Genomic DNA, 16,385 nt, shown 5'->3' with positions numbered 1-16,385 from the left:
TTCTAGCTGCAAAATGGGCCTCTTTGATTGGTTTTTGTCGAAACCTCAAGTGTTCCCTTCATCCCAATCAGATTTTTTTAAATATCAATGAAAGCTATAAACACTTCCCCCTAAAAACACTAGGTCAACAGATAACGCAATTCAATGTTAATGTTTAATAAGGCGAATGTGGTAAATCTGTTGAAAACTACCTATCCAAGCACATTTTTTTAAAAGTCAAAACATCAAGTGTTCCTTACAATATTTTTCAAATTTTATGTCATTAAATGAAAACGCACACTTATATTGTCCATATACTACTAGCGTCACTATAGAATGAGCAATGGCCAATTCTCTTTAAATTGCGAATCTTGTGCAAAAACTAACTATTTTTCGCTTGTTTGCATATTAACTATTTTATCATTTTAAAAGAAAAACACTAGGTCAACAGATAACGCAATTCAATGTTAATGTTATAGAGCTATATATAAGGCGAATGTGGTAAATCTGTTGAAAACTACCTATCCAAGCATATTATTTTTAAGTCAAAACCTCAAGTGTTCCTTACAATATTTTTCAAATTTTATGTCATTAAATGAAAACACTTATAGGCTATAACATATACTATAGCGTCACTATAGAATGAGCAATGGCCAATTCTCTTTAAATTGTGAATCTTGTGCAAAAACTTACTTTTTTTCGCTTGTTTGCATATTAAAGGGGCATTTCGTGATCCACAGCCTCATCCCTCCACTTTTCTTAAAAAAAGTTGAGATTTTTATATCACTGGAAACCTCTGGCTACATAATGTTTATGTACAAAATATTTCTTGCAGATTAATTCGTTTTGCAAAGATATCGTGAAATTTGAATTTCGTTCTGGTGCACCAGAACGAAATTACAACGCATTGTCTATGGAGCAGTGTAATACACGGTATTCTAATACACATAATCATGCATAACTCGCAAACACAAAATCGGAATCAACTGAAATTTTAGGAATAAGCTTTTTTCGTGGATATGTACTGAAAAATGTCATAAAAAGAGGATGCTAGGATCACGAAATCCTCCTTTAACTATTTTATCATTTTAAAAGAACATTAAGACTTATTTAGCTCAAAATGGAAGGTGAATTTTGCAAAAGGCAAGTGCGCCGCAAACTTTTGCTATTTTTTTTTTTTATAATAAAACTTTAAATAATTTTTATATCTACTCTGCACAGATTTGACCACATGATGTTTGCGATTTGAGACATACACAAAACTAAAATAAATAAATAAATAAATAAATTGTAGTCACATGATGTTTAATACACTTACTCTCATGGCCTTTGTTTTTTACTCCCGCTAGGGTTATATATTTACTTAAAACTAGTCTCAGAAGGGGTTTCCTCCAGGAACTCCGGATCTAGCATGGGTATCCAGAAAATCCTTGTGAACACCCACACCCCCACGGCCCCACCCCACCCAGCACCCCCACCCCATCCAAATTCCCAACTTTCTTGGAGGGAGCTTGTTCTTTTTAAAGGACTCTTCTTGTTTAACGGGCAACCCGGAAGTGAAAATAAACAGTCACGCCATTGCTGATGCGGCATTCTGATTTCATTTCGACAGAAAAGGTCCCGGACAAAAGAAAATACAGCGTAATTTATCATCATTTCATGCAGTTTTATAAACAATATTTTTGCCGATGCACTGTGTATGATCAAGTTGACACAATGGCAGATAGGCCTACATGGTTAAAGAAGTAAAAAGGTAAATATTATTGATGTTTTCATGTTTTATAAATTTATTATTTTATTATATTAAGCTTTCCATTGCATTGACATACATGTGTAATACTAATAGAGGCCTATATCTGGTTCCATACAGCAATACGCAGTATTGCTGTCTGGTAAGCAGGTACGAATTGAGACGTTGTGAATTGAGACGTCGGAGCCGGTCAAACACAGAGGACTAGCCTACATCCCGTATCCTACTATCACTCAAACAAGCAAATCTCTTCACGAATTCACTCACCTCCTTGCGATCCTACATTATGCCTGCCACTTCCACATACTAATTAGGTAACCTAGGCAAACCTTAGTTAACACATTTACTAGTCAGCGAATTCGCCGAGACCGGGGCCCCAACACAATGCATATTTACATAGAAATTTGAATTTTTTTCGAGAATAGGTGGGTGAAGGAAACCTACATAAATATGTTTTCTATACTTCACTTGACCCAAATATATGATTTTTTATGGTGATAATCAAGTCGCACATGGAATTTTAGAGGGATTTTGATAGCAGTTCCATTAAAAAAAGCTGCCATCGCCATGAGACTAAGATCTAGAAACACCCCGAAATGCCGCTTTTGGGGAATTTTGCTAGCTGAATCTTTTTGTTGAGAGGCAATCTTTGACAAGATGTAACTTTGCTACGGAAAGTGCTATGAAAAAAAGGTTTGCAGTTTTGGCTTAGTTTACTCAAGGGCTTTAATGTGATATATAAAACGATGCAATTTGATGGCAAATTTGAATTCACCTAGGATACCTATATCATACTTGTGCATAATACGGAAGGTCGATTTGTGCCCATAAATGTTTAGGCCTATGTTAAACTGTATGTTATACAAATTGTACAGCTATCATTTCTACCCTATGACGAACCGACATACCTGTAAATCAAATAGCCCACAAAAACTGGTCATCGCTGGTATTTTTCATGAAGAAAACGACACTTTTTTACGCGGAACATGTCCAAAACACGCCAGCTGACGTACAAGCCTCCCCACGCATGTACATAAACAAGCCGTGTTCATTGTTTAATTGTCACCTGCAGCTGTTCGCAAGAAAACTTTCTGCATAAAATTACCTGGGGTCGTTATCAGGCCTGAGACACACTGGCGCTAGTTTGAGGACAGTCACTATGAGTTACTAATGTCGGCACATGCATGCAGAAAATGTGTGATGGGTCGCCATTTTGTGACTCGTGCAAGCTAACACAAACAAATTATTGGACTTAATAATCTTTTCAAGTTTTAATAAAACGTGCATCTATCATGATAATATTACATTTTATTATTTGAAATACATAAGCTATGTCAATTTTGTGTCCATGTTAATTTTTATATGGATTTACCTGTGTTGATTTTAAACTGTTGTGAACGTGGAGCTACGCAAATTGGCAGGCGATTACCCACCATGCAATGCGAATACACGGAAACGATCCAGTTTAGGATGCATCGCAGTTCCTGTTGTGTAAACCAGGCGTAAACCGCCCATCCAACCTGATCGTGTGCACAGGATTTGTGCTGGAGGCTAGTTAATGCGCACAACCAATGCGCAGAAGAAGACCTTGATACTAGGCGGAGCTTACGTTTCACAAGAATGATTGACAGCTGTGAGTAAGTGAAATTCTGTTCTGTGATTGGTACAAAAATATGGTTCTCGTATAAATGAATATATTATCCATGGCTTCAAAATTAGGAACCGCTTCTTCCACAGAGCCCTATATAGGGCTCTATGGTCTCTACTCATCATACACGACCGTAGAAGATCTGGCCAGCGACGACGCTTGCCAATCAGGCTAGCTATTTGTACGGCGTGGCCTCTCATGCTTTTTATTATCTCTGGTCTTGTCACGCTGGTAGATTCGCCCACCTGTGATTACTGACCTGGATCTGACAGAAGATTGTGGAATTTACGATTTTCAGCAGCAGGATTTTATGAAACTGCCAATATTTGCAAGTATTCTGAAGGATCGGTAATAATTAAAATATTTTTCATGGTGTCGGTAGTGCAAGTTGAAGTTAGTGAATTTGTGGTTTTGTATGTTATGTGCAAGAGTGTTTTCAGGAAGCGTAAATAGGCAGGCCGTTATGCTAAGCTCTCCATCTTATATGTAAGTTCGGCGACGAACTGGACACATCACACGGTAGTGTGATGTGTCCAGCCTGGATATAATCCTACATCATCAGTTGAAACAAACATCTAAGTTTCCAAAAACAACTTTGTCATTCCTCAAAACTACAAGTAACTTCATTAATAAAAAATTGAAATCATACTATTACCCGTTATTGAAAATTTTGTTCGATTTATGTGAACCAAAAGAACGCATACGAGTCGAGTTCAGTTTACCAAAATGGTAGCTCCTGCCTCCTGGTCACCTCAGATATGACGTCAGTATCAAGCTGCTGATTAAACGGTGGATCGGATTGGTTGAAATCAACGCCACGTCTTTGACCTTACAGGGGTCAGAGATATGCATATTCATGTATGAAAACAGCGATGCGGATATAGTATCATCACCGAGAACTGAGAATTGCGACATTTTCGATGTTTGTACCGGGAATTTCAGACACGGAGACGCCATGGAGATTTCAAAAAATTCGTCCAAAGGTAACCAAAGGGTTGGGGATCGCATTTTTAACTATCACTAAATGTTTCGGAATTGAGGTCGGCTAATTAAAAAGTAGACAGTTTCGGGGACTGTAATTGGTGTAGATGTCACATTTTGAACAGTGAGCGATAAGTGACCAATTTCATGCTCAGCACAAGTGACTATCTTTACACAGGGTAATAGAGGCCGTCAGCCTTTCACAATCGGCTAGGGGACGCAGGGGTAACCTTGTCAATCAATGGTTATTCTATTGTCCTCCAAAGTTAAGCTTATGACATCATCAATACGTTTATAGCCATGATCAATCCAATCGATAGGCAATTATCCCCACAGGACCACTCACCACTGTGCGAAATATACCAAGTTTAACGTGTACGGGCCCGCTACTTTTGTTTGCATGGAATAAAAGTTAAATAATTATAAAATATTTAATACAATTTGAAATGAAATAAAATTTATAATAATAATGAAAAATCATCAGAATGTTATAAATAATGAATAATAATAACTTTTATGTTAAATCACAATATAAAGCTACCAAGTAATCTACATTTTAATGTGAAGGTCTGAAAGGCCATCCCGGCAAACACAAAACGTTTTTAAAACGTTAAACAGGTTAGGCCTATAGTTTTAGGTTTTGGTTTTAAATGTCGGGTTAAATAAAGGTCAGGAAAACATTTTAAAACGTTTTGTATGGAAACACACTACAAAAATATTTTTTAAATGTTTTCAAAATGTTATTGAAAAATATTTTCTGCAAACTTTTTTTTGCCAAATATTTTGTCACCACTTAAATAATGATATGTTTGACAATATTTGCAGTAAGTTATGAAAAGGTTATGAAAAAGTTTTATTCCCTTTATATAACCTGACATTTAACATTTTCTGGCAACCTTTTCTAACTTTTTGCGAATGATGTCGAAAATTCAAAAGCATTTTGTGTTTGCTGGGATAATTGAACATAATTCAAAATTGAATAACACAATATAGGCCTATAAATAAAAACAAAAATAATACTAATAAATATGTATTAGGCCTATACTCAAAAGACGCATTCCTATTTGTATTATACAATTTGAGAATTATTAAAGTGCTCAGTTTTAACCAAATAAAAAAAATCACAAAGCGCATTTTAATCAGTGCTGTACGGTGCGACCAATTTAGGCGCATTGGCAACTAGATTTTTTCTGATGCGACTAAACCTTCAATCCTTGGCGCCAATGGCGACCAACTGTTGAAGCTTTTATTCGCCAGCAAATGCAAAACGTGTAAATAATGTAGTGTTCAATAGTACAAATGAGCTCAAATGTACGGCTATGAATATAATGACATCTCAATGGGGACTTTCTGGAAAACATATCTATAGGCCTACACTGTACATGCTGTGTATGGAGTATGTAGATTGAGTACAGCAGCTATGATTCATTCAACGCAACATGTGGCTGTGACACGACAGGGAAACCCCCTTAAAATTTAACGTACAGTGTAGATATAAACATTGTGGCAGAATGACTTCGATCGAGAAAAGTTGGAATACGGTGCGTTGGCGCCTCAGTTTTTTTACTTGGGAGCAAAATTTGGGCGCCTAAATTTATAAAGTTAGGAGCCATTGGCTCCTCAATCAGTTTTTGCACCGTACAGCACTGATTTTAATATAACATTTTTCTGCTAAATTGAATTGGTATTTGTATTCATGTTAGGCCTACATTTTATGACAAGCTCTATAGTCATGCTGTTCGTGCGAATATTTATAATGAATATTATAACGTTACGAATTCATATTTAGGCCTATGATAATGATACAAAAAATTATAAAATTCTTTAATAAAAAAAATCTTATATACCTTATATTCTTATATATAATTGCTTATAATATTAATATTATTATCATTATTTTGGGTTGTTGAGTGCTGCTGAATCCAGGTACCTGGCTGTATCACCTCGTAAAAGTATTAGGTGCGCTGCCAGTAGCTTAATTCCATGATCTTGATCCTACTGTTATCGATATACATCGATCACTTATCGGATTAAGTATTGGACACAATAGATGAAGTATTTGATTGACAAGGTTACCCCTGCGTCCCCTAGCCGCTTGTAGCCTTTCGCCATCTTGTGGGTACAAATGATACGCGTGTAACGGCGTGTTCATGCGCAGGGCGCAGCTTGCCACGCAGCTGTTTTCACGCATCGGCGCAGTGATTTTACTGCTCACACATAGAGATCGAACGACCATCGCAGCGCACAGTGTCATCGTCCCGATATCTCCATGCCATGGTAGAAATCGCCATGCCCATGGTAGGTTGAATCCACAGCCATGAAAGGTCATTTTATTCCGACCTTATGAGACGCATATAATTAGCCAAGTGACCTGACTAAGGCTACTGACAATAGCCGGGGTAATTGATTTTTCGCTGTGTGAGTAAGCTTGTATACGACATTGCGGTCAATGGTCATACATACTGCCTCCACTCTGAGACGAATACCTATGCGAGCTGTAGTCCATACAGGACCAACGCAATATAAAATTAGCGATTTTTGTCAGATTTTGAGTTCAAAACCAGGGGTGGAATTTCGACGCGAGTCCGCGAGTCGACTCGCGCCGAGACTCCCGTAAAAGTCCTATTGCGCGAATCCCTTCAGTCAACTTGCATGCTTGATCGGCTCATTCACTCGGCAAATTTTCATTCAACCCCGACTTGCCATCGCGAAAACACAACGCTGATTTTTAACAACAAAGCCAATTATTAATCAATACTACCGATTTTATCAATAAAAGTTTCTAACCAATGCAGTGATTTGATATTTACCCATCAACAACAGGATAATCAGCCAATCATAACTGGTTTCTATACACGACGGCACTGTGACCCGAGTCTGCAAAGCCAGCCCCTCGCCCATTTTACCCATAATTCTTTTTATAAGAAATAAAAAGCCAAAATCGTGTGCTCACTTCCGGGTATTGATAAATATATTGAGCAAAAGAAGCGGAAAGTAAGGCCGCCGGCCGTATTCTTCTGGGGACAGAACTCGGCAGCTACATTGTATGTCTATGATTATTGCTGTGTTGTGTTCGTAGTTCGTTCATAAAAAAACCTTTAAAGGGGTGTGTAGTGATAGACAGTTTTTTTTATAGTCTGTGCAATGCAATGTATAAAAATCGATCTACTTATTTCTTTTTTGACTAAATGATTGATATACTCGTTTTTTTTTCATGGGCTTACCGGCTAGTAATTATTGGGGGGTGCAGCCGGGTGCCCAAAATTGGCTATCATCCGAAAAAGACATGGTTCAACTTGAAGGGGGAAAAAAAAAAAAAAACCTCCTTCCCGCCTCACTTTTCAAAACCAGGTTATGTTCCAATACATTAAACCTTGACTTCAAAGTGTTTGGCATCTGTTTATTAACAACCATGTTAACCTTGATAATGCAAAAGTAAACATTGATGCAAAATTAATAATTTAGTCCCTAATAAACGAAAAGATCGCCGGCCCCATGCATGCATGATGAAACAATCAACCATGCAACAACAATAGAGGCCGTCAGCGTGACGTCATATATGCCGCCATCTTGTGGGTACACGCTGCACACCGACATCGCCTGGCTAATAATTATTTGGTGCAGAATGAAACAAGTGCATTGGGTGGCAAAGATTTGTAGCGTTGAACAAAGAGGGTTTTATAGCATGCAACACGTTTTAGGTCTTCTAGTCCAGTGGTTTTTACAATGGTACAAAAAATGAATATGTACCGTATTGTAGATAATTATCTTGTCTCTAGTCCCAATTCCAGACAAATCCAATCATAATTTTTGCGATTAACAAAATATTATCCCACTTTGCTAAAAAAACAACTCAATGGTCGGCACACCACTAGTTGGGTGATGAGTGCAGCGGTCTCGCAGGGCCGGCAAGATTTTTTTTCGTACATCATTTTTATCTGGCAACACTAAAAACATTGTGCACAATGTGTACAGGCCTTGCAATTTCCCACAATGCCTTGCGAATTTCCAATTTCGAATTTTCATGCTGCAATCAGCTGCATGTGACGTTTCGATAGGGAAAACTGAGATATGGAAGTCACATTTTGCATCAAACAGCCGCAAGAGTGAATTATTCTAAAGGATCGGTAATGATTAATAGTTGTCCTTGTTGGTCTGAAGTGCACATTGAAGTTTGTAAGTTTGTGATTTTGTATGTTATGTGTAATAGAGATAACAGGAAGCTTAAAATGCCAAGCCGTCCTCGAGGTAATTGGCTGTATAAACCAGTTTGGCGATTTAATAGCTGGGCACATCACACCAGATGTGTGATCTGACCATGATCAGGGTTATAGCTAGCCCAAGTTGAGTGCCGGCTAATTTTACTATCCAATTAGAGGGCTGGCTCGGGCACAATCTTTTTAGCGAACACAAGGGACCGGGGAATAGGCTAGGGGGTCCACCCCAAATTTTTTTTTTTTATTATTATTATTATTTTTTTTTTTAGTGCCGGTTACCCCCGATCGGCGTGGCTATAACCCTGGTGACCATGCTGGATATACATGTAGCCTGACCCTTGCTCTATCAAATTATTTCAATTATACCTTTGGGATACCATAATGGAAACTTGGGGAAAAAAGGGTTTGTCTCAAAGCTCACAAGTGGTTTGAAAACAAATGCGAAATACAATTTATTTATTTATTTATTTTTTATTCCCTACTTGGTATTTTTATGGTATTTTGAGAAAAAAAAGTTCCTGAATTTTTCCAGAAAAAACTAAAAAAAATTTGAAATAAAAAAAAAAATTCCGCATTTCTTTTTTTCTCAAATTGTGCGATTTTACAAATGCGCGTGCAAGCATTGAGACAAACTTTTTTTGCCTAGTGAATAATTAAGTAGTTGCCTCTTAAAGCGTACACAGTGCGCAGTGCTGTGTGTCTGCTGCAGGTATATGCATGCCTTCAAAGTCGGCACAATGTGTGTGTCCGCGTCGGTACTTTGTACTTCAGAGTAAACTTGCTGTAGTTTTGTATTTGCACGCGATAGTTACACATTTGATCCTAGAGTCATTGCTATCATTTTTCTGTTGGTCAGCATTGACATATTTTACAACGGGTGTTATTTATTCTGTTTGTAAAAATATTGAAATTTGGATGAAAGTTATTTTGATGAGTCAACTTTGTATCTTTTGAGTAAAGGTTGCCTATTTTGAACAGTGCAATTTTAGCAATATTTTTGATCCTGACTGAAAAGTCTGTCCAACTGTAAAACTGGCTGCCTTTAAAAGGCAATCCTTTCTGTCCCAGTTGGCATAGGGCTCTGGTTTTTTTAACATGTATCAAAAGTGTGAACTGAGAGGGTAAAAATGAAATTGACAGAAGACACTTAAAATATGTCATTTCTCAAAGCAGATGACTTGAATTTTATGAAAATACAAAACTTGGAGCTTAATTCTGTTCATTTGGTCTGTAAACTTTGTAGACCCTTTGGCCAAATGAGATTTTTTCATAAAAAAGCAACTTGTTGCCAAAGCTAGATATTGCTTATTGTAATGCCCATTAGTTATTAAATTAGTTGTCATAGGAAAATAATGAGTCCAAGTTACTATTGACCAAATATGGCCATTCTGCGATCACTTTTAGGTAACTTTTCAGGCATATGAAACTGGAAAATGGGCAAAATAGCAGGTTTGGTGGTCAAAAATATGCTCTAAATGTAATTAATTTCATCCACATATATTGCTAATCCATATGTGAACAAGGTAATGATAACCAAGTACTGACATATCAAAATAAGTTTGATAATGCCTTTATAGTAAAAATGTAACTCTAGATACTCGTGGGTTTCGGATGTTACATTATTTTGTTAACATGCATGATTTGCAGGTATCTGGCCCTATTTCTAAGCACATATTAGTTCAAAAATGTAAATGATAACTAGAGTCAACAGACGCTGATACAAGCCGCAATTTGACCCCTATAACTTGACCCCTGGGTTACGGATGGGGTCAACTGCTCTTGCATTGTGCTTAGGAGGTCATAAGAAATATTCCTGGTGAATTTCAGCTTAATCGAACTTATACATGGATTTTGATTTTTGAAAATTTTGATTGACCTTTTGACCCCTTAATGACCTTTGACCTCAATGAAAAAAAAAAACCTTGTGTACACCGACAAAATGCATTGTTCCAATTTTAATTAAAAAATTCTAACATGTTTAGTTCTCGAGATAAAAATTCTTGAAGTTATTCAGCTAAAAACAGGAAGTGACCCCTTAATGACCTTTGACCCCCAAAATAAAAATCCCATGCATACATCAGGGAACACTTATTCATGTATGTTGGTTATATTATTCTGGTCTGTTTACATTTTGAGATAAATTTTTTTTTTTTAAATTTTTGATAATTTTTGATCGGAAGTAACCCCTTAATGAACTTTGACCTAAAAACTGTAGGCATCCTAAAGACCCTGGTTAGTAGCAATGCATGTGTGTTAAAGGCGACTCTCTGCTATATAATTTGTAAAGACAGTGATTTTTTGAATATTTTTAGCTTTCAGACTTTCGGAAATGACCCCTTAATGACCTTTGACCTCAATCTTTTTTAGGAAGTTTTAAGCACTGCCACATGTTGATTCATATGCATGAGTCACATGATCATTGCATGTAATTTGTGGAAGGAGTAGCATTTTTTTGTGAAATCACATTTTTGACCATTATAGCTAGGTCAAAGGTCACAGCGAGGTCAAAGTCAAATGGAAGGTTTGGCCTAGCCCAATGGTCATTTGGGTCAACTTTGGTTGAAATCTGTCAACCCTTGCGGAGCTACATGCAGTTGATTGCGGTTGCCAGAAGAAAGAAAGAAACTAGAGTCAACAGACGCTGAGTACAAGCCGCAATTTGACCCCTATAACTTGACCCCTGGGTTACGGATGGGGTCAACTGCTCTTGCATTGTGCTTAGGATGTCATAAGAAATATTCCTGGTGAATTTCAGCTTAATCGAACTTATACATGGATTTTGATTTTTGAAAATTTTTGATTGACCTTTTGACCCCCTTAATGACCTTTGACCAAAAAAAAAAAAAAACCTTATGTACACCGACAAAATGCATTGTTCCAATTTTAAATAAAAATTCTAACATGTTCAGTTCTTGAGATAAAAATTCTTGAAGTTATTCAGCTAAAAACAGGAAGTGACCCCTTAATGACCTTTGACCCCCAAAATAAAAAATACCATGCATACATCAGGGAACACTAATTTATGTATGTTGGTTATATTATTCTGGTCTGTTTACATTTTGAGATAAAAAATTTTTGAATTTTTTTGATAATTTTGGTTTTTGACCGGAAGTAACCCCTTAATGACCTTTGACCCCAAAACTGTAGGCATCCTAAAGACCCTGGCTAGTAGCAATGCATGTGTGCTAATGGCGACTCTCTGCAATGTAATTTGTAAAGACAGTGATTTTTTGAATATTTTTGACAAATTTTTCAGATTTTGACCGGAAATGACCCCTTAATGACCTTTGACCTCAATTCTTTTTAGGAAGTTTTAAGCACTGCTAAATGTTGATTCATATGCATGAGTCACATGATCATTGCATGAAATTTGTGGAAGGAGTAGCATTTTTGTGAAATCACATTTTGACCATTATAGCTAGGTCAAAGGTCACAGCAAGGTCAATGTCAAATGGAAGGTTTGGCCTAGCCCAGTGGTCTTTTGGTTTAAGTTTGGTTGAAATCTGTCAATACCTTGCGGAGCTAGAGCATTTTGATTGGTTGCCAGAAGAAAGAAAGACTAGAGCAACTGTGCCCTTTGCAAGGGCACAAGGTAAGTTAGGCGGATGACTGTGACGATCTGATCAAGCAGCAACACTGTGCTGGATAGTATTAATTTTAAAAAGCTGGCATTTTGAAAACTTGACCTTTGACCTCTGTATGCCCCCCTTACTGACCTTAAATGAATTTTAAAATATTTAAAACGTGTTAAGAATGTCATAAGGATCATTGCATTTAAATTTCAGCTCAATTGAAGCATTTTAGTAAACTTGACCTTTGACCCCTTTATTGCCCCTTAATGACCTTAAATGAATTTTAAAATATTTTCAACATGTTTAGAATGTCATAAGGATCATTGCATTCAAATTTCAGCTCAATTGGAGCATTTTGGAACACTTGACCTTTGACCCCTTTATGACCCCTTAATGACCTTAAATGAATTTTAAAATGTTTTTAAAATGTTAAGAATGTCATAAGGACCATTGCATTGAAATTTCAGCTCAATTGGAGCATTTTTAAAAACTTGACCTTTGACCCCTTTATTGCCCCTTAATGACCTTAAATGAATTTTAAAATATTTTCAACATGTTTAGAATGTCATAAGGATCATTGCATTCAAATTTCAGCTCAATTGGAGCATTTTGGAACACTTGACCTTTGACCCCTTTATGACCCCTTAATGACCTTAAATGAATTTTAAAATGTTTTTAAAATGTTAAGAATGTCATAAGGACCATTGCATTGAAATTTCAGCTCAATTGGAGCATTTTTAAAAACTTGACCTTTGACCCCTTTATGACCCCTTAATGACCTTAAATGAATTTTAAAACATTTTTTAAATGTTTCAAATGTCATAAGGATCATTGCATTTAAATTTCAGCTCAATTGGAGCATTTTGATAAACTTGACCTTTGACCCCTTTATGGGCCCCTTAATGATATTAAATAAATTTTAAAATATTTGAAACATGTTTAGAATGTCATAAGGATCATTGCATTTAAATTTCAGCTCAATCGGAGCATTTTCGGTTAAAATGACCTTTCTTGACCCCTGTGACCCCTTGGATGACCTCTGACGTTAAACAACACATAACTTTTGTAGCCAGCTACCCAATACTGCTTGTGACCGAGTTTGGTCGAAATCCGATCAAGGATGTGGCAGAAGAAGCAAATTGTGAGAAAGAAGAAAGAAAGAAAGAAAGAAATTACAGCCCAATTGGAGCAACTTCAAATTTGCATTGACCTTTGACCTCACATGACCGTTGTGGTTTAATACTCCCCAAGTGTCAGGGATCATTTCCCCCGACTTACAGCCCAATTGGAGCAACTTTAAATTTGACCTGACCTTTGACCTCACATGACCTTTGTGGTTTTATACTCCCCAAGTGTCAGGGATCATTTTCCCTGACTTACAGCCTAATTGGAGCAACTTCAAATTTGACCTGACCTTTGACCTCACTTGACCTTTGTGGTTTTATACACCCCAAGTGTCAGGGATCATTTTCCCCGAGTTACAGCCCAATCGGAGCAACTTGTAATTTGACCTGACCTTTGACCTCACATGACCTTTGTGGTTTTATACTCCCAAAGTGTCAGGGATCATTTCCCCGACTTACAGCCTAATTGGAGCAACTTCAAATTCGACCTGACCTTTGACCTCACTTGACCTTTGTGGTTTTATACTCCCAAAGTGTCAGGGATCATTTTCCCCGACTTCCAGCCTAATTGGAGCAACTTCAAAATTGACCTGACCTTTGACCTCACTTGACCTTTGTGGTTTTATACTCCCAAAGTGTCAGGGATCATTTTCCCCGACTTACAGCCTCATTGGAGCAACTTCAAATTTGACCTGACCTTTGACCTCACATGACCTTTGTGGTGTTATACTCCCAAAGTGTCAGGGATCATTTTCCCCGACTTACAGCCTAATTGGAGCAACTTCGAATTTGACCTGACCTTTGACCTCACTTGACCTTTGTGGTTTTATACTCCCCAGGTGTCAGGGATCATTTCCCCCGACTTACAGCCCAATTGGAGCAACTTTAAATTTGACTTGACCTTTGACCTCACATGACCTTTGTGGTTTTATACTCCCAAAGTGTCAGGGATCATTTTCCTGACTTACAGCCTAATTGGAGCAACTTCAAATTTGACCTGACCTTTGACCTCACTTGACCTTTGCGGTTTTATACTACCCAAGTGTCAGGGATCATTTTCCCCGAGTTACAGCCCAATCGGAGCAACTTGTAATTTGACCTGACCTTTGACCTCACATGACCTTTGTGGTTTTATACTCCCAAAGTGTCAGGGATCATTTTCCCCGACTTACAGCCTAATTGGAGCAACTTCAAATTTGACCTGACCTTTGACCTCACTTGACCTTTGTGGTTTTATACCCCCAAAGTGTCAGGGATCATTTTCCCCGACTTACAGCCTAATTGGAGCAACTTCAAAATTGACCTGACCTTTGACCTCACTTGACCTTTGCGGTTTTATACTCCCAAAGTGTCAGGGATCATTTTCCCCGACTTACGGCCTCATTGGAGCAACTTCAAATTTGACCTGACCTTTGACCTCACATGACCTTTGTGGTTTTATACTCCCAAAGTGTCAGGGATCATTTTCCCCGACTTACAGCCTAATTGGATCAACTTCGAATTTGACCTGACCTTTGACCTCACTTGACCTTTGTGGTTTTATACTCCCCAGGTGTCAGGGATCATTTCCCCGACTTACAGCCCAATTGGAGCAACTTTAAATTTGACCTGACCTTTGACCTCACATGACCTTTGTGGTTTTATACTCCCAAAGTGTCAGGGATCATTTTCCCCGACGTACAGCCTAATTGGAGCAACTTCAAATTTGACCTGACCTTTGACCTCACTTGACCTTTGCGGTTTTATACTCCCCAAGTGTCAGGGATCATTTTCCCGAGTTACAACCCAATCGGAGCAACTTCAAACTTGACCTGACCTTTGACCTCACTTGACCTTTGTGGTTTTATACTCCCCGGGTGTCAGGGATCATTTCCCCCGACTTACAGCCCAATTGGAGCAACTTTAAATTTGACCTGACCTTTGACCTCACATGACCTTTGTGGTTTTATACTCCCAAAGTGTCAGGGATCATTTTCCCCGACTTACAGCCTAATTGGAGCAACTTCAAATTTGACCTGACCTTTGACCTCACTTGACCTTTGCGGTTTTATACTCCCTAAGTGTCAGGGATCATTTTCCCAGTTACAGCCCAATCGAGCAACTTGTAATTTGACCTGACCTTTGACCTCACATGACCTTTGCGGTTTCATACTCCCCAAGTGTCAGGGATCATTTTCCCAGTTACAGCCCAATCGGAGCAACTTTAAATTTGACCTGACCTTTGACCTCACATGACCTTTGTGGTTTAATGCGGTCATATTTCAACATTTTACTTACCCCTCACCCCCTTATTCACCATTATTGCGTCATCTGTAGAAACTATATAGTGGGATTATTGATTTTCATAAATGCATCATGGGAAGGCGTGATGCAGTTTTAGCCAAGATATCACCCCACACACACACCCCCACACCCTATAGCCATCAGTGGAAATGATGTAGCTGTTTATATCTAGCATACAGGCATCACATCACAAGTTACACTCAAGATATGTAACAAAATTGGCATCTGAACATACCTCAGTTTGTTTCGTGGTGAATCGCCCACTTGGGGTTTCATACACTCCAACTGGGCTGTTCCAGTTGAAATTCATACAACCTCTCCGAAGACATTATCTTAATCTCCCACACAGGGCGTGTGAATTTCGAATGGGCCTACCTCAATGGGTGACTCCGTTTGTAATATTCACTCCCTGTGTGGACGATTCCAGTCATGTCTTGCATGAAGGGTGTATGGATTGCAGTTGGAATAGCCAAAATTTACACGTTTTGATGTATGGATTGCAGCTGCAATAGCCAGGCAGCGACTGGTATGATAGAGCCGGCAACTTGTGAAACCGCCCGGCCGTATGACATTTTCCACACGGTTGACGATGGAAATTTACTGAATTTAGAGAATGCACGGCACTCACCACCTGGCACTAGACGCGAATCCAGACGAAATTTTACACGCTTTGAAGCACAGACAGCAGAACCATTGCCTGTGTTTATCGCTTGTTTATCAAAACACTAGACTAGATGTCTCCATGTTTTGCCCCTGATTATACTGGGGGGTGCGGCACATATGAGGCAAAAATGACCATTTTGACCCCTGTGACCCCTGGATGACCTCCGA

At 38.2% G+C, this 16,385-nt stretch overlaps 1 protein-coding gene across 12 annotated transcripts in view; it reads left to right on the top strand.

Annotated features, from left to right (window-relative positions):
* Window positions 1–1,527: 1,527 nt before the first annotated feature.
* Window positions 1,528–16,385, top strand: part of LOC140164908 (zinc finger Y-chromosomal protein-like) — an 82,291-nt gene continuing 67,433 nt past the window's right edge. For 6 of the 12 annotated variants that reach the window (XM_072188290.1, XM_072188297.1, XM_072188296.1 and 3 more), the window contains exon 1: window positions 1,528–1,732. The gene's annotated coding sequence lies outside the window, so the exon portion shown is untranslated. The remainder of the gene's footprint in view (window positions 1,733–16,385) is intronic. The other 6 variants (XM_072188293.1, XM_072188295.1, XM_072188291.1 and 3 more) reach the window with 3 other exon arrangements.

Source organism: Amphiura filiformis, chromosome 11 (assembly GCF_039555335.1).
Source record: "Amphiura filiformis chromosome 11, Afil_fr2py, whole genome shotgun sequence".
Lineage (NCBI taxonomy): Eukaryota > Metazoa > Echinodermata > Ophiuroidea > Amphilepidida > Amphiuridae > Amphiura > Amphiura filiformis.
This window is presented reverse-complemented; position numbering and strand designations above follow the sequence as displayed.